Below are 24,772 nucleotides of genomic sequence, written 5' to 3' on the forward strand. Positions count from 1 at the left end.
TTTTCTGATCCGAGATTTTGCGCTAGCTTTTTTCAGGGCTATGTGGATGGGGCACTTTTTCTTTCTCCTCGTCTCCTTCCATGGGACTTGGGTGTCTGTGTTTTTGGGTGCCTATTTTGTGCGTTTCATGGTAAGAGTAAAAAAAAAAAAAAAAAAAAAATTTAAACTAATAAAGGCCTGTCGGTTCGAGACTGTTTAGGCGATCCGGGACACGCAGCTCGTGCTCCATGAGGGTCCGCGAATGACTGTTTTGTGGGTTCGGGCGATCTGCATGTTGTGTTGCTATTTTCGCCAAGTATGATGTTTCCCATGTGTGTTTTTGTTTTGAGAGCGGCTTTCGAGGTGGTGCGAGTGCTGCAGCACTCTTCGGTGTATGGGCGAGTCTGAGAGATGAGTTCACACGGGTTACTTAAAAAAAAAAAAATGGTCCTGGTGGCAGGTACCCGGATTTCCTGGAGAGGAAAAGTGTTGAGCGGATTTCCTGGAGAGCAAAAGTGTTGAGCGGATTTCCTGGAGAGGAAAAGTGTTGAGCGGATTTCCTGGAGAGGAAAAGCGCTGAGCGGATTTCCTGGAGAGGAAATGTGTTGGGTGTGCCGGGGGGCCGAGGTGGCCCCAGGTGTTGGCTATCCAGTATCTCTTGGGTGGGGGTCGGAGCCCAGTGTAGGGCTAACTGGTCTCCTCCGTGGCGGTAAGAAGACGGTGAAAGCGGGGTCAACCCGGGGTACACCTCCACACAGGACGGTGTGGCAGCACCTCTCGGGTTGGTAAGAAGCCAATCGGTGTCTTTGTTACAGTTAAATTGTTATTTAAATAAGTAATTTTATAAATAAAGCTGTGGCCGATCCCCACCCACGGAAAAGTTAAATTGTTGTTGTGTCAGTTATTATTTAATTATTTATTGTAGTAAGGGGGAGGGGTAGTTATAGCCTGCTAGGAGCTAATTGGGTCTCAACAGTCTGGAGGGGCAAGCTGTGCATAACTAGCTTGCCCCCTGACTGGTGAGCAGTAAGAGGTTAAGAAATATACAGGCAAGGTTTTTAGCCCCCTCCCCCGCCTGTAAAACTTGCCAGTGGCTACAGTGGTATGTCCCATGGGTGGGGGGGGAAGGAGTGCACCAATCAGGGGATCAATAGTTTCCCGGGCTTTCAGAGGCCCTTCCCTGGGTATTTATAGCTGTGGTGCCTCCCTTCCCCCCTCAATCTGCCCAGGACCCGGAGTTTTGCCCTCCCTCCCTCCCTTTTTGTTTCTCTGTTTATTGTAAGTCACAGCTTGGCGGTAAGAAGACGGTGAAAGCGGGGTCAACCCGGGGTAGACCTCCACACAGGACGGTGTGGCAGCACCTCTCGGGTTGGTAAGAAGCCAATCGGTGTCTTTGTTACAGTTAAATTGTTATTTATATAAGTAATTTTATAAATAAAGCTGTGGCCGATCCCCACCCATGGAAAAGTTATATTGCTGTTGTGTCAGTTATTATTTAATTATTTATTGTAGTAAGGGGGAGGGGTAGTTATAGCCTGCTAGGAGCTAATTGGGTCTCAACAGTCTTGGATAGATCAAGGAAATTTTCCAGGCAGCATTAACGCCAAATGAAGGCCAGCAAAGAGATTAGTTTAATTCAGTGAGGTCCTTGTTCAGCTTTTTCCTCTCAGATGAAGACAATGGTTTTCCTCTGGGAAACAGGAATCTTGTAGAACAATATCCTCACAGTGTAGACAGTAAAAGGAGCAAGAACAGTGACTTGATTTTAGACAAATTTTACGTAGGTACAATTGGCCTACTGTATGTGTAAGTATTCTAATAACAAACCTTGAACATGTTCACATGGCTCTGACTTGAGCCAGACTAACTGGTGCTAACAGATTTAGGTCTATCCCTCCTCTTGGGATAGAGATATTGGACTAGGGAGATTCTCCTGGCTAGGAGCATCCTGTGACCAAAGCATTATTCTTCTGCATGTATTAAATGCTGTTTTGTTTCTTTTACACTCTGTAATAGCTCAGTATATGCAATAAAAATGTGCATTGCTCATAAACACATTTGCTATAATTCTTCAGTACCTAATACACATTTCATGCAGGAAGCAAACCTTTGACTCTCAGCCACCCGACAATTCTCCTAAGATGGTAGCTGGAATAGTCGTACTACGGGAACACTACACAAAGAATAACATTTGTTTGCTGAAACTATAATTCCCCTTTCATCGTGCTGGTTATTAAAAGCACAGAGAAAAACTTGATTTATTACCATTTAGGGTTCCTGAATCTTTACCAAGTATTCATTGAATGAATATTACCGAGAGGCTTGTAAATGGAAATTTGACAGCTAATACGTAGGTGTCCAGTGTGGATTAACAGATTATAATACTCCTAAATGTAGAACAACAGGGTCATGTCATAGTTGATATTAACACATAGTCCCTTCTGTCAGTCCGGGGGGCTATAAAATGCCAGGTGTCTCTTGTCTCACTAACAATTAAATATAAACTGAATTTACAAATCTATATGAGATTTAGGGTTAGATCTGTCCATGTAATGAGAAACACATGACAATCGGGTCGTGGTGACTGAAGAAAGTCCTACATCCAGAGACATGTAAATAAAGAGGCTTTTAACTGCCTTGTTTATCTCTATTCATGTTCATGTGTCAAAATAAAAGTAACCTCTTAAGAAAACTCCACCTGGATATGAAACTTCTCTTAAGGCATATACATGTGGTGTCCCAGCACCAAAGGCTGTTCTGTGGGCTGCGTATTTTCTTGGGCATGCCTAATGCTCTTGTGTTGGGCCCACTGTTTATTAGTGTTGAGCGGCATAGGCCATATTCGAATTCGCGAATATTCGCGAATATATGGACGAATATTCGTCATATATTCGCGAATATTCGCATATTCGTAATATGCTCGTTTTATTTTCGCATATGCGAAAAAAACGCGCATGCGAAAATTTACATATGCAAAAATTAGCATATACAAAAATTAACATAAGCGAAAATTCGCATAGTATTAGTATTAGAGCCTTTTTTACACCACACAAGTTGGAAGCAGAGAGGGATGATCACTCTGATGTGTACTGTGAAAAAAAAACTAATATTCGTAATTACGAATATATAGTGCTATATTCGCGAATATTCGCGAATTCACGAATATGCGATATTCGCAAATAAAATTCGCATTGCGAATATTCGCGAGCAACACTACTATTTATCATATTCTTTATTATATTTACTGTATTCATTATGTTATTTATTTACTGTACCTTTTAGAGGGAGATGCATTGGTAACTAGGTGACCATGTCTGCCCAATGGGAACCCCCAAATTCTCCTGTAAATAGTGTAGAGGGGAGTAGTTGCCCCAGTTTTAGCCTGAGCTGCAGTGTGGAAAGGAGGTGGAATACTTGTTTGGTGAATCCAGAGGAAATCTGAGGAAAACTCTGAATCAAGTCAGCCACGCCATTATGCAAGTGTTCCAAGTACAGTGGTGAGTGAAGCTCTGGCGGTGTTAGTAATTGGACCTTGTCAGAACCCTTGTTAGTGTGGGATATCTTCAAGTCTCATATCTCAAGTTCATAGAATTCAAGTGGGTGAAAAGCACCATAAGTCCCAGCAAGGCAACAGGGCACCCAAGGCTTAGACTGCATCCCTTCTACTCTACTCTGTAGTGCGTGCTGTACCATCTACACCTGCTCAGTAAAAGACAGTTATCTGTAACCCAATGTCGGTGTGTTTATTACCCCCCCCCCCCCCCCCCCCCCGTGTCTGGCCCAGGAGAAGCTATCTCCACCTAGTACCCTGTATAGGCTAACGGTGCACTGGCATCACAAATTGACAAGAATACCTTGCACCCCAATGCCACCACATACATTCTTATTGTTTGCAGTATTACAGTAGTGTTGTTGTAGTGATCCTATTAAAGAGAAGTGTCCATTAGGACAACCCCTATGCCTCAAGACCAGTTTTAAATAATACCACCACATTTTTCCATCTGTAAGTCCTGGCCTGACTGCAGATCTAATGACCCAAATGGAAAGAACCATAGGGATGCAAAAATACTGGTCTGAAACTGGCCTTTGCCCTATATGAGCATTTGGGCTTGATAGAGGTGGACCTCCTATTGATAAGACCTTCTTTTGACCAGAGCAGAGAGCCACCGCAAAGGATAACTGCCACCCAGGTTAACTCAATCATTGATTACATATAGGTCCCAAATACAGTCAAGAAAGCAAGAAGTACACCCTTTTTAATTCTATAGTTTTAGGTTTCAGGGCATTATCCAAAAAAATCTGGCTATTAGACTTAAAATGAGGTAAATACAACCTCTGATGAACAACAACACATGACAGATTATTGTTTATTTAACAAAAACTAGAACAAAATGCAGAAACAGTGTATTAAAAGCTATACACTTATAAGTCTTCCAGGAATGAAAAAGGGCAAGTTGCAGTTAGGTGCTGCTAATCAAATGCCCTTGATTAAAGGAGTAGTGCAGCAAAAAATTACATCCCCTATCTTAAGGAGGACAGCCGCTGCTCCGATCCCCGCAGGAAGCCGCGGCTGAAACGCCCCCTCAATGTATTTCTATAGGATACATGGAGGGAGCGCGTCGGCCGACGCTTGTGCAGGGGTCGGCACGCTCCTTTCCAGCAGACTGCCGGGGCCCCGTTCAGGAGATCGCAGGGGGTCCCAGCGCTCGGACCCCCCCGCAATCTATAACTTATCCTCGATCATTTTAATAATATGCTTAGGATAAAATATATGGACCCAAATTATGTTTTTAAATCAAACAAAAGGAAAGGTGTGCAAAAAACACCATGTGCCACCTACACCACCAGTATTTATGTGATGCAAAGACCTCTAAAAGGTGGAAGGGAACAACGTATGGTCCATTGTAACCGGTGGGGGTAAAAATTCCCCTGTAAGGCCCTACTGTCGCATTATAAATTCCCTTCTTGGCAAGTGTTACTCGCCCCAAAAAGGGTGGCCCCACACAGGTACCTCTCCCTATTTTCACCTACAAACACTGCCATTTCCCAGGGTTTTTAGGTGGAAATAGAGATTGGTTCCTGTGTGGGGCCACCCTTTTTTTAGACGAGTAACACTTTCCTCAAAAAGGTGGAAGGGAAAAACGTATTGTCCATTGTAGCAAGTGGGGGTAAAAACTTCCCCTGTAAGGCCCTACTCTTGCCCTATTAATTCCATTCTTGGCAACACAGGACACTCTCTATTTCCACCTAAAAACCCTGGGAAATGGCAGTGTTTGTAGGGGAAAATAGGGAGAGGTTCCTGTGTGGGGCCACCCTTTTTAGGGCGAGTAACACTTGTGAAGAAGGGAATTAATAATGCGAGAGTAAAGCCTTACAGGGGAAGTTTTTACCCCCACCGGTTACAATGGACCATACGTTGTTCCCTTCCAGCTTTTAGAGGTCTTTGCATCATATCAATACTTGGTGGCACATAGTGTTTTTTTGTACACCTTTCCTCTTGTTTGATTTAACCCCTTGAGGACTCAGGGTTTTTCCGTTTTTGCATTTTCGTTTTTTCCTCCTTACCTTTTAAAAATCATAACCCTTTCAAATTTCCACCTAAAAATCCATATTAGGGCTTATTTTTTGCGTTGCCAATTCTACTTTGCAGTGACATCAGTCATTTTACCCAAAAATTCATGACGAAACGGAAAAAAAAATCATTGTGCGACAAAATCGAAGAAAAAACGCCATTTTGTAACTTTTGGGGGCTTCCGTTTCTACGCAGTGCATATTTCGGTAAAAATGACACCTTATCATTATTCTGTAGGTCCATACGGTTAAAATGATACCCTACTTATATAGGTTTGATTTTGTCGTACTTCTGGACAAAATCATAACTACATGCAGGAAAATGTATACGTTTAAAAATGTCCTCTTCTGACCCCTATAACTTTTTTATTATTCCACGTACAGGGCGGTATGAGGGCTAATTTTTTGCGCCGTGATCTGAAGTTTTTATCGGTATGATTTTTGTTTTGATCAGACTTTTTTTGATCACTTTTTATTCATTTTTTAATGGTATAAAAAGTGACCAAAATACACTTTTTTGGACTTTGGAATTTTTTTGCGCGTACACCATTGACCGTGCGATTTAATTAATGATATATTTTTATAGTTCGGACATTTACGCACGCGGCGATACTACATATGTTTATTTTTATTTACACTATTTAATTTTTTTTATGTGATTCAAACTTTTATTAGGGAAGGGGTTAAATGACCTTTATTAACACTTTTTTTTTTACTTTTTTTTTTGCAGTGTTATAGGTCCCATAGGGACCTATAACACTGCACACACTGATCTCCTATGCTGATCACTGGCGTGTATTAACACGCCTGTGATCAGCGTTATCGGCGCTTGACTGCTCCTGCCTGGATCTCAGGCACGGAGCAGTCATTCGCCGATCGGACACCGAGGAGGCAGGTAAGGGCCCTCCCGGTGTCCTGCAAGCTGTTCGGAACGCCGCGATTTCACCGCGGCGGTCCCGAACAGCCCGACTGACTAGCTGGGATACTTTCACTTTCGCTTTAGAAGCGGCGGTCAGCTTTGACCGCCGCTTCTAAAGGGTTAATACCGCACATCGCCGTGATTGGCGATGTGTGGCATTAGCCGTGGGTCCCGGCCGTTGATGAGCGCCGGGACCGACGCGATGCGGGGTCGCAGTAGTGTTGTTGTAGTGATCCTATTAAAGAGAAGTGTCCATTAGGACAACCCCTATGCCTCAAGACCAGTTTTAAATAATACCACCACATTTTTCCATCTGTAAGTCCTGGCCTGACTGCAGATCTAATGACCCAAATGGAAAGAACCATAGGGATGCAAAAATACTGGTCTGAAACTGGCCTTTGCCCTATATGAGCATTTGGGCTTGATAGAGGTGGACCTCCTATTGATAAGACCTTCTTTTGACCAGAGCAGAGAGCCACCGCAAAGGATAACTGCCACCCAGGTTAACTCAATCATTGATTACATATAGGTCCCAAATACAGTCAAGAAAGCAAGAAGTACACCCTTTTTAATTCTATAGTTTTAGGTTTCAGGGCATTATCCAAAAAAATCTGGCTATTAGACTTAAAATGAGGTAAATACAACCTCTGATGAACAACAACACATGACAGATTATTGTTTATTTAACAAAAACTAGAACAAAATGCAGAAACAGTGTATTAAAAGCTATACACTTATAAGTCTTCCAGGAATGAAAAAGGGCAAGTTGCAGTTAGGTGCTGCTAATCAAATGCCCTTGATTAAAGGAGTAGTGCAGCAAAAAATTACATCCCCTATCTTAAGGAGGACAGCCGCTGCTCCGATCCCCGCAGGAAGCCGCGGCTGAAACGCCCCCTCAATGTATTTCTATAGGATACATGGAGGGAGCGCGTCGGCCGACGCTTGTGCAGGGGTCGGCACGCTCCTTTCCAGCAGACTGCCGGGGCCCCGTTCAGGAGATCGCAGGGGGTCCCAGCGCTCGGACCCCCCCGCAATCTATAACTTATCCTCGATCATTTTAATAATATGCTTAGGATAAAATATATGGACCCAAATTATGTTTTTAAATCAAACAAAAGGAAAGGTGTGCAAAAAACACCATGTGCCACCTACACCACCAGTATTTATGTGATGCAAAGACCTCTAAAAGGTGGAAGGGAACAACGTATGGTCCATTGTAACCGGTGGGGGTAAAAATTCCCCTGTAAGGCCCTACTGTCGCATTATAAATTCCCTTCTTGGCAAGTGTTACTCGCCCCAAAAAGGGTGGCCCCACACAGGTACCTCTCCCTATTTTCACCTACAAACACTGCCATTTCCCAGGGTTTTTAGGTGGAAATAGAGATTGGTTCCTGTGTGGGGCCACCCTTTTTTTAGACGAGTAACACTTTCCTCAAAAAGGTGGAAGGGAAAAACGTATTGTCCATTGTAGCAAGTGGGGGTAAAAACTTCCCCTGTAAGGCCCTACTCTTGCCCTATTAATTCCATTCTTGGCAACACAGGACACTCTCTATTTCCACCTAAAAACCCTGGGAAATGGCAGTGTTTGTAGGGGAAAATAGGGAGAGGTTCCTGTGTGGGGCCACCCTTTTTAGGGCGAGTAACACTTGTGAAGAAGGGAATTAATAATGCGAGAGTAAAGCCTTACAGGGGAAGTTTTTACCCCCACCGGTTACAATGGACCATACGTTGTTCCCTTCCAGCTTTTAGAGGTCTTTGCATCATATCAATACTTGGTGGCACATAGTGTTTTTTTGTACACCTTTCCTCTTGTTTGATTTAACCCCTTGAGGACTCAGGGTTTTTCCGTTTTTGCATTTTCGTTTTTTCCTCCTTACCTTTTAAAAATCATAACCCTTTCAAATTTCCACCTAAAAATCCATATTAGGGCTTATTTTTTGCGTTGCCAATTCTACTTTGCAGTGACATCAGTCATTTTACCCAAAAATTCATGACGAAACGGAAAAAAAAATCATTGTGCGACAAAATCGAAGAAAAAACGCCATTTTGTAACTTTTGGGGGCTTCCGTTTCTACGCAGTGCATATTTCGGTAAAAATGACACCTTATCATTATTCTGTAGGTCCATACGGTTAAAATGATACCCTACTTATATAGGTTTGATTTTGTCGTACTTCTGGACAAAATCATAACTACATGCAGGAAAATTTATACGTTTAAAAATGTCCTCTTCTGACCCCTATAACTTTTTTATTATTCCACGTACAGGGCGGTATGAGGGCTAATTTTTTGCGCCGTGATCTGAAGTTTTTATCGGTATGATTTTTGTTTTGATCAGACTTTTTTTGATCACTTTTTATTCATTTTTTAATGGTATAAAAAGTGACCAAAATACACTTTTTTGGACTTTGGAATTTTTTTGCGCGTACACCATTGACCGTGCGATTTAATTAATGATATATTTTTATAGTTCGGACATTTACGCACGCGGCGATACTACATATGTTTATTTTTATTTACACTATTTTATTTTTTTTATGTGATTCAAACTTTTATTAGGGAAGGGGTTAAATGACCTTTATTAACACTTTTTTTTTTACTTTTTTTTTTGCAGTGTTATAGGTCCCATAGGGACCTATAACACTGCACACACTGATCTCCTATGCTGATCACTGGCGTGTATTAACACGCCTGTGATCAGCGTTATCGGCGCTTGACTGCTCCTGCCTGGATCTCAGGCACGGAGCAGTCATTCGCCGATCGGACACCGAGGAGGCAGGTAAGGGCCCTCCCGGTGTCCTGCAAGCTGTTCGGAACGCCGCGATTTCACCGCGGCGGTCCCGAACAGCCCGACTGACTAGCTGGGATACTTTCACTTTCGCTTTAGAAGCGGCGGTCAGCTTTGACCGCCGCTTCTAAAGGGTTAATACCGCACATCGCCGTGATTGGCGATGTGTGGCATTAGCCACGGGTCCCGGCCGTTGATGAGCGCCGGGACCGACGCGATGTGATGCGGGGTCGCAGCGTGACCTCGCTTCATATCGCGGGAGCCGGCGCAGGATGAAAATATACGTCCTGCGTCATTAAAGGGTTAAAAAAAAAATTAGGTACATATATTTTTCTCCTAAGAATATTTTTTAAAGTTATGTTTTATGTAATGCATATCCTCAATACTTACTTGTGGTCTGATGTGGAGGAATGTCTGTAAATGGGGAGCAGCACCTTAAATATGTTTGGCACTATCCATATTTGTGAAGTGTTGGTGTGGCACCATGGTCAATCTACTCTCATGCGCCAGGCATTGGTGGGTGGAAATCCTAGCTGATCCATGCCTGATTCATCTTCACAAAGGTCAGTCTCTCTGCATTTTTCGTGGACAGACGAGTTCTCCTTGGGGTTACTATGGCCCCCGCTACACTAAACATCCGCTCTGATGGCACACTACTGGCCGGGCAGGGAAGCTTTTTCAGCGAAAACTCTGCTAGTTGCGGCCACAAATCAAGTTTGGCTGCCCAGAAGTCCAGCAGGTCTCCAATGTAAGTTGGCATGTCATGTCATGCTGCTGATGAGTTGCTTCACTATGAGGGTGAAGAAAGCTACTCATCAGGGACTGTAGACTCAGGCTGCTGCTGATGGAGCTGGTGCTGCCCCTGCCACCCCACCCCTCCCCAGCAGCCATGGCAGAGAAGGGTGAGCGCACAGGGCCCCCCGAGTCAGACCTGCGAGAGAATGGACTATGGTGCAGATAGGCATCGGCCAACTGACTACGTAGGTACGGTGTCCATATTAGGACATCATCAGGCGTCACACAAACCTCCGTCACACCTCAGACAAACTTCCGTCAGCTCTCAGCCAAACCTCCGTCATAGCTCAGACGTCAGCCGGACAGCAGTTAAAGTTTTCCAGCCTCCCTACGCTAACTGGTAAGCGGAGGAAAGCAGAGCATGCACTCTGAGCAGTACGGACAACTGCGCATGTGCAGGGCTTCGCTCCTAACGCTGCCTACTTTAGCCCTACGCTGTCAGCAGAGGGCTGCGCATGCCCCTCTCAGTTTTCTATGAATCGAGGAAAACTTTACATCAGCTGACATCTGAGGCATGACGGAGGTTTGGCTGAGAGCTGAGGGAGGTTTGTCTGAGGTGTGACAGAGGTTTGTCTGAGGTATGACCAAGGTTTGTCTGAGGCATGACAGAGGTTTGGCTGAGAGCTGGGGGCTGAGGGAGGTTTGTCTGAGGTGTGACAGAGGTTTGTCTGAGGTATGAACGAGGTTTGCCTGAGGCATAACGGAGGTTTGTCTGAGAGCTGAGGGCTGAGGGAGGTTAGTCTGAGGTGTGACGGAGGTTTGTCTGAGGCATGACGGAGGTTTGGCTGAGAGCTGAGGGCTGAGGGAGATTCGTCTGAGGTGTGACGTAGGTTTGTCTGACGGCTGAGGTCGGTTTGGCTGAGGTGTGACAGAGGTTTGTGTGACGCCTGATAATGTCCTAATATGAACACCGTATGTAGGATGTCTCTGTAGTAGGTCAGTTTGTCCTCCCTCTCAGTGGGTGTAAAAAAGGCCCACATTTTGTGCCGGTAGCGAGGGTCCAATAAGGTGGAGAGCCAGAAGTCATCCCGCTGCTGAATGTTGACAATTCGACGGTCACTACTTAAGCAAGTGAGCATGCATTGTGCCATTTGTGCAAGTGACTCGGAGAGACTCCCTGCCTCCATCTTCACTGTATACTGCCACGGTGTGTCTGGGTCCTTGGTTTCGCCTTCCTCATAACCCTCCTGCTCCTCTAGCTACTTCAGCTCCTCCTCTCCTGTCAGATGACTAGAAAAAACACCCATCTCGTGAAACGTAAACTGTGCTCCACTGTGCCCCTCCCCCTCCTCCTCCTCCTGTTCAGCCCCCACAGGTCTCATGTGGCCGTGAGATGTAGGCACCATGGGGGACATGTATCATTATTTGTGTATGGTAGAAGCATTTTACCCCTTTTCCCGAATTCTAAATTATGTGCAGAATAGCTAAATTTATCAATCAAGCGCAATGAGCTTCATAAATTGGGGGTAAATATAGTAATCTCCTCAATCCACTCTTTGGAAAATAGAATCAATGATTTAGAGCATCTTGCTACGTTAAGTCCAAGATGGCTTATATTTGCGCAAAAAAAACAGCTCTTGCGGCAACATTTTTGGTGTAAAGGAAAAGTACGCAGTTAATAAATCCATGCGTACTATAGATGTCACTCCAAGGTACCCCATATCACCACATCTGAAGGACATGCTCTACCAAAACGTGCACAAAAAAATGCGCAAAAAAAAGGGCTTGCGCAAAATTTTGCGCAAATAAAATACACACAAAACAGGGGTAAAATCTTTGATACATGTCCCCCCATGTCTCCAGTGCCATGACCAGCCATTGTTCCCAACACATGTTGTAGTAGATGAAGCAGTGGAATTAAGTTGTTCATCCCGTAATCCTGGTGACTTTCTAATAATGTGGCTTCCTCAAAGGGCCAGAGCAAATGGCATGTGTCACGTATGAGCTGCCACTGGTTGACATTGAAGTTTCACAAGGGAGTCCCCCTATCCGCTTGGATCATCAATAAATTGGTGATGGCTTTTATCTGTTCGTATAGTTGGTCCAACATATGGATGGTGGAATTCCAACATGTGGAAAAGTCACAAATCAGACTATGTTAGGGGATGCCGTTCTGACGCTGCAGCTCAAGGCGGGTGTGCTTTGCAGTGTATGAGTGGCTAAAGTGCATGCAAAGTTTCCTTCCCATTGTTAGGATGTCTTGCAGATGGGGTAACACTTCAGAAACCGCTTGACAACCAGATTGAACATGTGTGCCATGCAGGGCGCATGTCTCAGGTTTCCTTGTCGCAACGCAGACAAGATGTTCTTCCCGTTATTGGTCACCATGGTTCCCATTTCCAGTTTTCATGGAGTAAGCTATGATTCGATTTCTTGATAAATGACTTTTAGCAATCCCTCCCCTGTGTGACTGTTTGCCAAGGCAAACCATGTGAAGAAAACCGTGACACCGCCATGCCCTGCACACATGGTATGCTGGAGGGCACTGAGACTTGTCCGTGCAGTGGAGGCTGAGGACAAGGTGGAGGATGAGGAAGCGGAGTCGCACACTGTCGCAGGACCTACAGCCTGAGAGCGTGGAGGAGGGAGCGGCGTGACCTGTCCAAGTTGGTGTTGTGGCTGTGCAGGAACCACATTCACCCAGTGGGCCATAAAGGACATGTAATTATCCCTGACCGTAGTTACAGCTCCACGCGCCAGTGCTGCCGTGCACTTTGGTACACACCGACAGGCTCAAGGACTGGCCCACCTTCTGTTCCACAAAATTGTGTAGGGCTGGTACTGCCTTCTTCACAAATAAATGACGGCTGGGAACTCTCCACCTCGGCTCGGCACAAGACATAAGTTCTCTGAATGGTGCACAGTCCACCACTTGAAAAGGGAGGGACTGCAGCACCTGCAACTTGGACAGGAGCACATTCAGCTTCTGCGCCGTTGGATGAGTGGGCGCATACTGTTGTCTCTTGGACGTGGCTTTGACGATGGATTGCTGGCAGAATGACTGACTTGAAGTAGGAGGAGCAGAAGCATCTGGAGCGACAAAAGATGGGTATAACACACAGCTCCCTTTGGCTGAGGTGGTGGAGCCTTGGCTGGCTAAAACAGGGAGCAGCATGCCACTGGGTGATGCAGCAGGCTGGACCACCACATCGGAGTCATGGTTCTCCCAGGCCGCTTTATGGTGACACTGCATATGTTAACGCAGGGGCCATGGTGCCAACATTGGGACCCTAGCCCCGCTTCACCTTCTGCCCATGCATCTTGCATGTGGCCATGTTAACCTCCTCCGAATGCTTGATGAAAAACTGCCACACCGCTGAGTAGCTGATTTTCCCACCAACAGTCCGCACTAATTGACTGCTACTGCCGCCAACTCCAGGAACCCCTGTTCCACTACCTCCCGGAAAGGTAGGCTGCCGAGAAGCAGGGGGTCTACCCCGGGCACGTTTGGCTCCAGACTTTCCACTTCTGCCACCATGCTGACTGCCAACCATGCTACCACCTTGCTGCCTCACGGGCAACCTGCAGTCCTCTTCTCCTGATGATGATGAATCTCCTTCTGCACTCGGCTCCCAAGTGTGATCGGCTTCAACATCATCGAGATGTGTCTGCACGTCACTGATGTTCTCCTCAGGTTCCTCAAAAGTGTCTGCTTCAGGAGCCTGAATGCTCGCAACACCACCTCTCACGCCACTCTCCTCATCACTACTTGCCTGCCTAGCGGAGGAAGCTGCTCATTGTCCTCTAGTAGATCCTCCTCACTAAATAGTGGAGCTGAACCCACTTCTGTGGTGGAGGGAAAAGCATAGGACAGAGGCAATGGGAGGACAGGGACTGCTCCTGGGCCATGTTAACTGTGGGTTGTGTTTGAGGAACCCACCGACTAGGGGTGTCAGATGTCACTTGTGATGAAGTGGATGACCGTGTTAACCAATGGATGATGGCTGATGGGTTTCTGGTCGAGACACGACCTCTAGCTGATACCGGGAGCTCAGGCCTCTCGCTGCAACTCCTGCTGCAACTCACCCATAGTCTGCTGCGACCTCTGCCTAATGAATTTAGGCAGAATTTGACCTCTGCCACTCCTCTGTGCATGTCCTGGCACTTCTCTGCCTCACATACTTTGTGTGTATATGAGGGGAGTACAATACAATCCACTACGTTTAAAACAGTATTTGTCTACAACACCAGCAGGTGTGTACTTTTGGCTGGCCTTTCACAGTATCTAGGCCCTTAAGACTTTAACAGGAACAAAATAGTACACCACTTAGATGTACATATGTGGTATGCACTTATGGAGGAGGACAATGCGCTCCAGTACGCTTAAAACATTATTTGTCTACAACACTGTCACGCACCCCGCGATCGCTCCGGGGAGGCAGCGGAACCCGGAGCGCTCGCGGCGTGCCTCTACATGCAGCGCTCTGGTCAGCACCGCGAACGCTCCTCCCGTGTCACCGGAGGGGACGCGATCCGAGGCACAGGACATGCCCGCTCTCGTATCGCGCCCCATGTCACTCACCTGTCCCGTCCTCCTTCTGTCCCGTCCCGGCACGCTCGGCCCCGCTCTCTAGGGCGCGCGCGTGCCGGCTCTCTGAAAATTAAAGGGCCAGTGCACCACTAATTGGTGTCTGGCCCAATCAGCGCAATCACCTCCCTACACTATTAACCCACTTCCCCTTCCTGTCCCTGTCGGATCTTGTTGCCTTGTGCCAGTGAAAGCGTTCCCGTGTGTCCTTTGCCTGTGTATCCAGACCCTTGCCGTTGCCCTTGACTACGAACCGTTGCTGCCTGCCCTGACCTTCTGCTACGTCTGACCTTGCAGTCAGCAGTCAGTGAGGTTGAGTCGCTATTGGGTGGAACAACCTGGGGGTTACCTGTCGCAGCAAGTCCATCCCGCTTTGCGGCGGGCTCTGGTGAAAACCAGTAACCCCTTAGATTCCGTTCCCCTGGTACGGCCCACGCCATCACCTCACTGACATAGAGGATCCACTACCTGTGTCTAACCTGCATACCACTTCGGATCCTGACAAACACCAGCAGTTGTGTACTTTTGCCTGGCCTTTCACAGTATCTAGGCCATTAAGAGTTTAACAGGAACAAAATGGTACACCACTTAGATGTACGTATGTGGTATGCACTTATGAGGGGAGGACATTGTGCTTCAGTACGCTTAAAACAGTAATTGTCTAGAACACCAGCAGGTGTGTACTTTTGGCTGACCGTTCACAGTATTTAGGCCTTTTAGACTTTGACAGGAACAAAATTGTACACCACTTAGATGTGCATATGTGGTATGCACTTATAAGGGGAGGACAATGCGCTCCAATACGCTTAAAACAGTATTTGTCTACAACCCAAGCAGGTGTGTACTTTTGGCTGGCCTTTCACAGTATATAGGCCCTTAAGACTTTGACAGGAACAAAATAGTACACCACTAAGATGTAAATATGTGGAATGCACTTATATGGGGAGGACAATGCGCTCCAGTACACTTAAAACAGTATTTCTCAACAACACCAGCAGGTGTGTACTTTTGGCTGGGCTTTCATGGTATCTAGGCCCTTAAGACTTTAACAGGAACAAAACAGTACTCCACTTAGATGTATGCAAAAGTTACACTTAATAGAGGACAATATGTTTTTAGTGCTCTGCTCACCCTAACTGACTGGCTACTATTAGCTTTTCAGTTGTTGTACACACCAGTGCTGCAGCACACAGTCTCTGTGTACTACACCCAAAATTGTACTTTCTCTCTCAATCTCACTCCCTTCCCTGTCAGTGCTTCTAGGCTGGATTTGGGCTTGAGGTGAATCAATGCTGTAATACATCCAGAATTGCGCTTTCCCTCTCAATCTCTCTTCCTTCCCTATCTTTGCTTCTAGGCTGGATTTGGGCTTGAGGTGAATTGCTGCTGTAATACACCCACAATTGCACTTTCCCTCTCAATCTCTCTTTATTCCCTATCAGTGCTTCTAGGCTGAATTTGGGCTTGAGGTGAATCACTGCTGTAAAAAAGTTTTTCTGTGCAACACACTGCTCTCTGTCCCTCTCTCTCTGCAATAGAACGCTGATGTGACTGGGAGGTGAATCGCTGCTGTAAAAATGCTTTTCTGTGCAACACACAGCGCTGTCTGTCCCTCTCTCTCTATCTGCAATGAAAGGCTGAAGTGACTGGCCGCAAGATGGCTGCCGATTATATAGGGCTGTGACATCACAGGGGTGGCTGGCTGCTGATAGGCTGCATGCTGCATGTGATTAAGGGTCATCCCACCTACCCGTCTTCCCAGGATTCCTTGCCCCATGTCCTCACATGTGGATCCGCCATTTTAGATACCCTGGAGCCTGGACAGCACTAAACGGAGTTTAATTAAGCGATTCACGCTATCGAATCTTGGCGACATTCGCATTCATTGCAAATCAAATTTTTCCTGATATTCTGATTCGTCAGATTCGATTTGCTCATTCCTAGTTATACGGTCATGTACAAACAATTTGATATTCATTATTCTACAGTGAGAAGGACTTTTTACAATTGTGATATGAGCATAGGGAGTCAAATAATACAACTACAAAAAGATGAAATAAATGATATAAACAATAACATGTTGTATTTTGGGTGCAGTGGGTTCCCTGGGGCCACCAGATGAGATAATTCTGACGACTATCTACCATCTATACAGAACATGTATGGGTCTATTTTCTAATTCAGATGTAATGTTATCAATTAGATCTCATAGGTTATTTGTGAATTTCCTCCATAACAAATAAACCCTAGAGATAAGCAATTGGCCCCAAACTCACCACCAAATAATGTTTTCTTCTACTGGATCTTTGTAGTCTATTTTTTCTATTAGTCTTTGACCAACATAAGATGTTCCTCTCCTCAGATGGGTCTGTCAGACCTTGGGTACATACATGTCTCTTGTAAAAGACAATCGTGGACAATGTCAGAGTTCTTTGTAAATGTAACTGAAAAGGTTGCACAAAATTAAAACAATATCGATCATTCCTTCCAAAAATAGCGCCACACCTGTCTACAGGATGTGTGTGGTGTTGCAGCTCAGCTGTATTCATTGTATAATGCAAATCATATCCAAATCAGAGCCAACCCATGGTTCAGCCATGTTCTTCTTATCGTACCCCTTTAAATTGGTACTCTGCCTCTAGGCATCTTATCCCCTATCCAAAGGATAGGGGATAAGATGTCTGATCGCATGGGTCCTGCCGCAGGGACCCCTGATATCTCCACGCAGCACCCAGCATTCTGAACGAACGCTGGGTTCCAGCGACAGTGGTCGTGATGTCACACCATGCCCCCTCCATGCACGTCACCCCCCCCCCACGGCAGTCACATCCCCTCCCATAGACATGCATGGAGGGGGCGTGGCATGACATCTCGAGGAGGCGTGGCATCATGACCACTGCCGCCGTAATCTAGTGTTCATTCAGAACGTCGGGTGCTGGGCAGAGATAGTGGGAGACCCTGTGGTGGGACCCCCACGATCAGACATCTTATCACCCATCCTTTGGATAGGGGATAACATGTCTAGCAGAGGAGTATCCCTTTAAGTGAATCAGCATTGTTAATGTCTCAAGGATGGGTCTTGTTGTTCTCGCCAGTTCTGTTAATATGATCTCCTTCCTACTTTGACATGCGTCCACAAACACGAGCCTCGGCTCTGCTTGTCTTTCCAGGAACTTTCATGTAGTGATTCCCATATTGGCTGAAGATTTCAGCTCATGAGGAACACGCCTGTGTTTTTAAGGTGAAAATGTTAGACTTGACTATGTCCCCGGTGTTAGTATAAGGGTAATTAATTATTCATTTACCATACAGGAAAATTCGGTCCAGCTGTCCTGAGGATTTTTCTTCCTAGAAAACCTAATTGCATCATTGGACAAAACAAAGTAAAACCTCAAAAGAAAAGCGTTGCTGTGAGAATTTATTGGAAATCTTCTGGACTTCATTTTCGCTCTTTTTATGTAGTTTAATAAAAAGTGAATTAATTAAATGCAGGATGGGAATAATCTGCCACAACCAGTGCGAAGGGATTGTGTTACATTACATTACAGCAGACTGGCCCGTCAAGACATGGATTACCTGTGGTTATACAGTACATAGGGATCTGAGGAAAGGGATCAGAGCAACGCTTATCCAACCACCTAGGAAAGCTGAGTACCTTGGTCAGGAACCAAAGCGAAAAAGGCAGTCCCGATTATTAAAACAGGATTGCTTGATTTATTGGAATTTGGATTGACAATGCGTTTCAAACACACAAACGTATGAACACTCAATTGAGCTAAACATTCATGTGTAAGGGATGGATAAAAGAAATATAGTTGTCAACCACAAAATTGTTTGCCCAACAGTTATTGAATGTGTATGGATACCTTACTCTTTTTTTGCCTTGTGTGGCATAATTGACACCATAATCTGAACCCATTTTGGTCTTTGTTATGGGTTTTTCTCTCTGGTGATGAGCACTAGCCTAAATGTAGCATAGGCCTGACTCTAACATAGTACAGTGAAATCTGAGCAGACACCTCCCAATAGGGGACACCTCCCAATAGGGGACAAAACAGTCTCAATAGGGACAACCAGGCTTATGTGCCAGCCCTACCTTGTAAGGGGCCCAGGCCCCCACTGCACCCCCCTGCAGAAGACCCAGCACAGAAGCAGAAGACCAATGTTTAAACAGTGATCTCCTGCTTCTGTACATCCGCCGGCCACATCATTCACCCCATCCTTCCCTGATTCCCCCGTGCCACTTTATTCTCCTGTGCCAAATCATCCCTTCCCCTTATTACCCCCTGTGCCACATAATTTCCTCTTGAACCCCCCCCCCCGTGCTATTTCATTCCCCCTTTATTGCCCTCTGTGCAAATTCATCAACCCCTCCTTACCACCCCCTGTGCCATTTTATCCCCCTTTATCCCCCTGTATCACTTCATGGAGTGGGGGGTTGATGAATTTACACAGAGGGTAATAAAGGGGGAATGAAATGACACAGAGGGATCAAGGAGAAATTATGTGGCGCAGGGGGTAAGAGGGGATAATTTAGAACAAGGCACAGGGGAATACAATGGCACAGGGTATAAAGGGGGTTGAAATGATACTGGGGAGGGAAAGGGGAGATTAAACGGCACTGGGGAATTCTACTGTTATATTGCTTTTATCATGTTTTACAGGTAATTACACTCAGGATTTTGAGCCTTTTTCCCAATAAGGGACATCTCTCAATAGTGGACACTTTTTTATTCCCTGTGAGTGTCCACTATTGGGAGATTCTACTCTATAAAGAAGATCCTATTCAGTGGTCTTCCTTTTATAACTGAGACTAATCTGCTCAACTTTTATAGGTGATCCATTAGTTATTTCCCACAAATGCAATAAAACTTCAAAGATACTGGGCTTGGTTGATAACTAACCATGTAGCCGGAGGACAATTGTGCCTCATGGTCTTTGCAGGTCTATTGATTTATCATTATTATTGGTCTATTGTGGAGATCTCCAGTCTGGGACCTGAGGACCATCCGTAGGTCTGCAACAACTGGAGACCAATTGGCCACAACCTTATATATCTGCTAGGGGACAAGATATCAAATTATAGAAAAGTATATTAAACTAATTTTTGAAACCTTAAGGAACAGAACCCAAAATATCCTACTATAATTCTGTGTTTTTAATTATATGAATTTCCTAACAGTTTTTTCCCACTCAGTCTTCTTCCCTTGTCTTCTGAAATCCCATAAAATATCATAGTTCTGTGCTTAAAACAAGTGCCAGATGCTGCAATCTTACATCGGACTTTCCATCAGGTGCCCTGCCATGATGTCACAAGTGTGTTTCTGTCAGGTATGACATCACAAATGTATTATGTATTTCTGTCCTGTCATATTCCATTTATGTTTCAGTCAAATAAACTACTCTGAAGCTGAAGCTGGTTTCAGTCTGGTTACTTAAAGGGGTACTCCGTCCCAGACATCTATTCCCCTATCCAAAGGTCTCTGCAGTGGCACCCCGCCATCATCACTACAGAGGAAACTGGCTCTGTGCGTGATGACGGGGCGATGCAGGGGACGGAGTATCGTGATGTCACGCCCAGGGGCGTACCTAGAGCATTTGGTACCCGGGGCGGACCCTTTGTTTGGCACCCCCCCCCGCCCACCACACACACGCACCCCCCTTAATTATACCCCCTCCCTCCCCTCCCCCCAGGAGCGGACTGACAACACTCGGGGCCCCCGGACCAAAAAAAAGGCAAGGGCCCCTGCTAGGCTCTGCAGCTCGTCAATCTTCTGCCACGCTCCTATTCCACCCAAATCCCACACACAATAAATAAATAAAAATTTATATATGTAAGAAACACTTTAACATAAGTAAATTTCCATGACCAATAATACCAGTATACAAGGAGTAAATATATACCACCACACAATAACTGGATAATACCGTAATACTGTACTGAATAAAACCACTATACACAGACCAGTAAACTATAAGGAATCTGTATACAATATAAGTGATTATATACAGGACCATATGGCGGTAGATATCAGCTGTACACAGGATGTGTATACCATATAAGCGATTACAGTTACATTTTGGGACTCACAATTACGTGTTTTCTGATCAGCGGCATCCTCTTTCCTTTTCTTCTCTGTCCGGATAAGACATCTGCAGGAAAAACATGTCAGACTCTGCATATATTCAGTGCCCTCCCCTCCTCCACAATCTTCCCATCCATAGGCCCACAAACTGCAATAATGCCCTCCTTGGTGTCCTGCACAGTAAAAGGGCAGGTAGATAGCCAGGAAACCCCCTCTTTCCCATAGGTAAATGCAGAGTTACACCCCCCCTCTTTCCCATAGGTATATGCATAGGTATATGCAGAGTTACTCTCCCCCCCCCCCCCCTCTTTCCCTTAGAAAGTAGTGAGTACAGCTCTGGAGTATAATACGATACTCTGGGTCCTAAGGCAGTGTTTGCCAACCCAGGCGCCTCCAGCTATTGCAAAACTACAACGCCCAGCATGCCAAGACAGCCAAAGGCTGTCTGGGCATGCTGGCAGTTGTAGTGTTGCAACAGCTGGAGGCTCCCTGGTTGGGAAACACTGGGTTAGGCCTTAAAGGGGTAGTCCAGTGGTGAAAAACTTATCCCCTATCCTAAGGATAGGGGATAAGTTTGAGATCGCGGGGGGTCCGACCGCTGGGGCCCCCTGCGATCTCCTGTACGGGGCCCCGACAGCCCGCGGGAAGGGGGCATGTCGACCTCAGCACGAAGCGGCGGCCGACACGCCCCCTCAATACATCTTTATGGTAGAACCGGAGATTGCCGAAGGCAGCGCTTCGGTTCTGCCATAGAGTTGTATTGAGGGGGCGTGTCGGCCGCCGCTTCGTGCGGAGGTCAACACGCCCCCTTCCCGCGGGCTTTCAGGGCCCCGTACAGGAGATCGCAGGGGGCCCCAGCGGTCGGACCCCCCGCAATCTCAAACTTATCCCCTATCCTTAGGATAGGGGATAAGTTGTTCACCACTGGGTCACCACTGGACTACTACTTTAAGGCAGTGTTTGCCAACCCGGGCACCTCCAGCTGTTGTAAAACTACAACTCTCAGCATGCCTAGACAGCCAAAGGCTCTCCGAGCATGCTGGGAGTTGTAGTTTTGCAACAGCTGGAGGCTCCCTGGTTGGGAAACACTGGGTTAGGCCTTAAGGCAGTGTTTGCCAACCCGGGCGCCTCCAGCTGTTGCAAAACTACAACTCCCAGCATGCCTAGACAGCCAAAGGCTCTCCGGGCATGCTGGCAGTTGTAGTGTTGCAACAGCTGGAGGCTCCTTGGTTGGGAAACACTGGGTTAGGCCTTAAGGCAGTGTTTGCCAACCTGGGCGCCTCCAGCTGTTGCAAAACTACAACTGCCACCATGCCCGGAGAGCCTTTGGCACAGAGCGCGGGCGGCGGCAAAGTGTTTAAAAAAAAAAAAACTTTCATTTTGCGGCGGCGGGTCAGTCCGCCCCTGGCACCCCCCTTGAGAGTGGCACCCGGGGCGGGCCGCCCCCCGCACCCCCCCCTAGGTACGCCACTGGTCACGCCCCACCCCCTTAATACAAGTTTATGGGGGGGCCCCATGCCCCCTCCCATAGACTGGTATTGAGTGGGCGGGACATGCCATCACGGGGGGCTGAGCCATGACGTCACGATGCTCCTTCCCCTGCATCGCCCTGTCATCACGCACAGAGCCAGTTTGCTCTGTAGTGATGATGGAGGGGTGCCACTGCAGCGGTAGGATCCCTGCGAGCAGACATCTTATCCCCTAACCTTTGAATAGGGGATACGATGTCTGGGGCAGAGTACCCCTGTAAGGGTGCATTCACACTACAGAACTGCTGCATGAATTTTAAAAGGAACTTAAAGGGGTGGAAAACAATTTTTTTTCATATCAACTGGTGCCAGAAATTTTAACAGATTTGTAAATGACTTCTGTTAAAAAATCTTAATCCTTCCAGTACTTATCAGCTGCTGTATGCTACAGAGGAAGTTGTATAGTTATTTTCTGTCTGACCACAGTGCTCTCGGCTGACACCTCTGTACATATCAGGAACTGTCCAGAGCAGGAGAGGTTTGCTATGGGGATTTGCTCCTACTCTGGACAGTTCCTGACATGGACAGAGGTGTCAGCAGAGAGCACTGTGGTCAGACTGGAAAGAACTACATCACTTCTTCTGGAGCATACAGCAGCTGATAAGTACTGGAAGGGTTAAGATTTTTTTTACATAAATAATTTATATAACTTTCTGGCACCAGTTGATTAAAAACTGGAGTCCCCTTTTAACACTTGTGGGAATGGTTTACTGTTGACCTGTTCACACTTCAGAATTATATGCAGATTCCTGACACACAGAGAAAGAATAAACATGTTTAATCCTTTGGCGGAATTCCATGCAGACTGTATTGCCATCATTGAGGTTGACTTTGCTAGTGGCGGCAGCTGCACTCTGGAGTCTCTCTGAGCACATATTCTGTAGGTGTCAATCAGGTAAGCTTTATCTATCTTGAAGTATCAGCACCTTTCAACCCACAGAGGGGAACTTCATCAAGCAAAGGTCAAAACGTTTCTATGTATGTATGTGGTGTCCCGGTACCGTATTTCATACGTTACCTTGTGGTGAGGTCCACAAAGACAGAGTCCCTAGGAACAGTGGGGGTCCTCTACCTTAGCTAGTCCCTCGTCATCTCATAGTTAGTTAATATTTATGTAAATGAATATGTAAATATGTCTATTCCTACCTTGTTTGCGTCGCAGGACCTGCGGGTCATGTGACATAGTTCAGAACTCTATGGTTTGCTGAAGGACCTTTGGTGGTTCTCATGACATGTGATCACCCACAATGCAATGTAACGGTGAGTGACAGCTGATTGGACCAATCCAAAACGGCCAGCCCCTGCCCATATAAGGGAGCTGCGCCATCTTGATTGTTCTCTTGGGTTGTTGACTCTGGATGAGGTAGGACCTCCGCACCTTACAAGACAAATTACTAGGCCTAAGCCTTGCGGCCTAAGCCTGCGCTAGAGACAGATAGTTCATACAATTCCCTGCTATCTCAGCAAGATCTCCGGACCTAATCAAACCCCTAAATCCGGTGGGTCTATGCAAATATAATCCTCTAAAGCTAAAGAGAACTTTCCGGTCCTAAGCATCTGTCAATCACTGCTATGCTGTTACAATAGACTCTGTTATATAGACTGTTACCATTATTGCAAATACAGAAAATCTTAAGTAAAGATTCCGCAAGTTTTAAGTTCAGCACTGCTGTGGACAATCTATTTATTTCACACTCACCTATCGCTCTTGGGAAGGGTGGCGATAGGCCCAGCATCACTACAGAGTTTTAACCCCCACCCTGGCATCACGAGTGACAAGGGTTAACAGCACCCTTTCAGTATCTAGAACAGCAACACCCCAACTAACCTACACCCCCACAAGGCTTTTCCACACAGTTCCTCACCACATGTACAACACAAAGAGAAAAATAGCCACACATCAACCATTTGTATTTTGATCTATTTGCTTCTCAGCATCATTTCAAAAACTAACAGGTTGTTAGTATACATTTTGATCAAAAAGTTCAAGCCCACTCGCCACGTCAAGGCCACCTAGTCAGAGTGGGTCCCTAACCTTACACTGGCGTAGCGCCGGGCGGCGACCACTGCCACGAGACACCATGCCCACAGGGGAGCAGCCCAGCGGCCAGGCAGCCCCACTGCTGCTCGACCAAGCCCCAGGGCCACCCCACCCCACAGACCAAGCATCACAGAAGCAATGGCCGCCACAGATAACCAAACCAGTGTTAAACTTACCATGTGCTCCCTGCCAGAGGGCTGGGAGAATGCAAGGAGGAAACCCTTATGCAGTCTCCTGCTAATTAAAAATGCCTGGGCCGAATGGGTGGAGTGGAGTGCTGGCGATGTAAGAAGAGAGAGACTACAAATGTACAACACAAAAAGAAAAATAGCCGAATATCCACCATTTGTATATTGATCTAATTGCTTCTCAGCATAATTTCAAAAACTAACAGCTTGTTAGTATACATTTTGATCAAAAAGTACAAACCCACTCGCCACATCAAGGCCACCTAGTCAGAGTGGGTCCTTAACCTGACACTGGCGTAGCGCTGGGCGGCGAAAACTGCCTCCGAGACACCATGCCCACAGGGGGAGC

The 24,772-nt window shown here is 46.2% G+C and overlaps 1 long non-coding RNA gene across 1 annotated transcript in view; it reads left to right on the plus strand.

Annotated features, from left to right (window-relative positions):
* The window catches only part of LOC130274392 (uncharacterized), a 41,613-nt gene extending 23,195 nt beyond the window's left edge, over positions 1 to 18,418 (plus strand). Inside the window, exon 4 of the long non-coding RNA XR_008844355.1 lies at positions 17,892 to 18,418. This is a non-coding gene — a long non-coding RNA (uncharacterized LOC130274392). The remainder of the gene's footprint in view (positions 1 to 17,891) is intronic.
* The last annotated feature ends 6,354 nt before the right edge of the window (positions 18,419 to 24,772 follow it).

The sequence above is a fragment of the Hyla sarda genome, chromosome 5 (assembly GCF_029499605.1).
Source record: "Hyla sarda isolate aHylSar1 chromosome 5, aHylSar1.hap1, whole genome shotgun sequence".
NCBI classification, from domain to species: Eukaryota; Metazoa; Chordata; class Amphibia; order Anura; family Hylidae; genus Hyla; species Hyla sarda.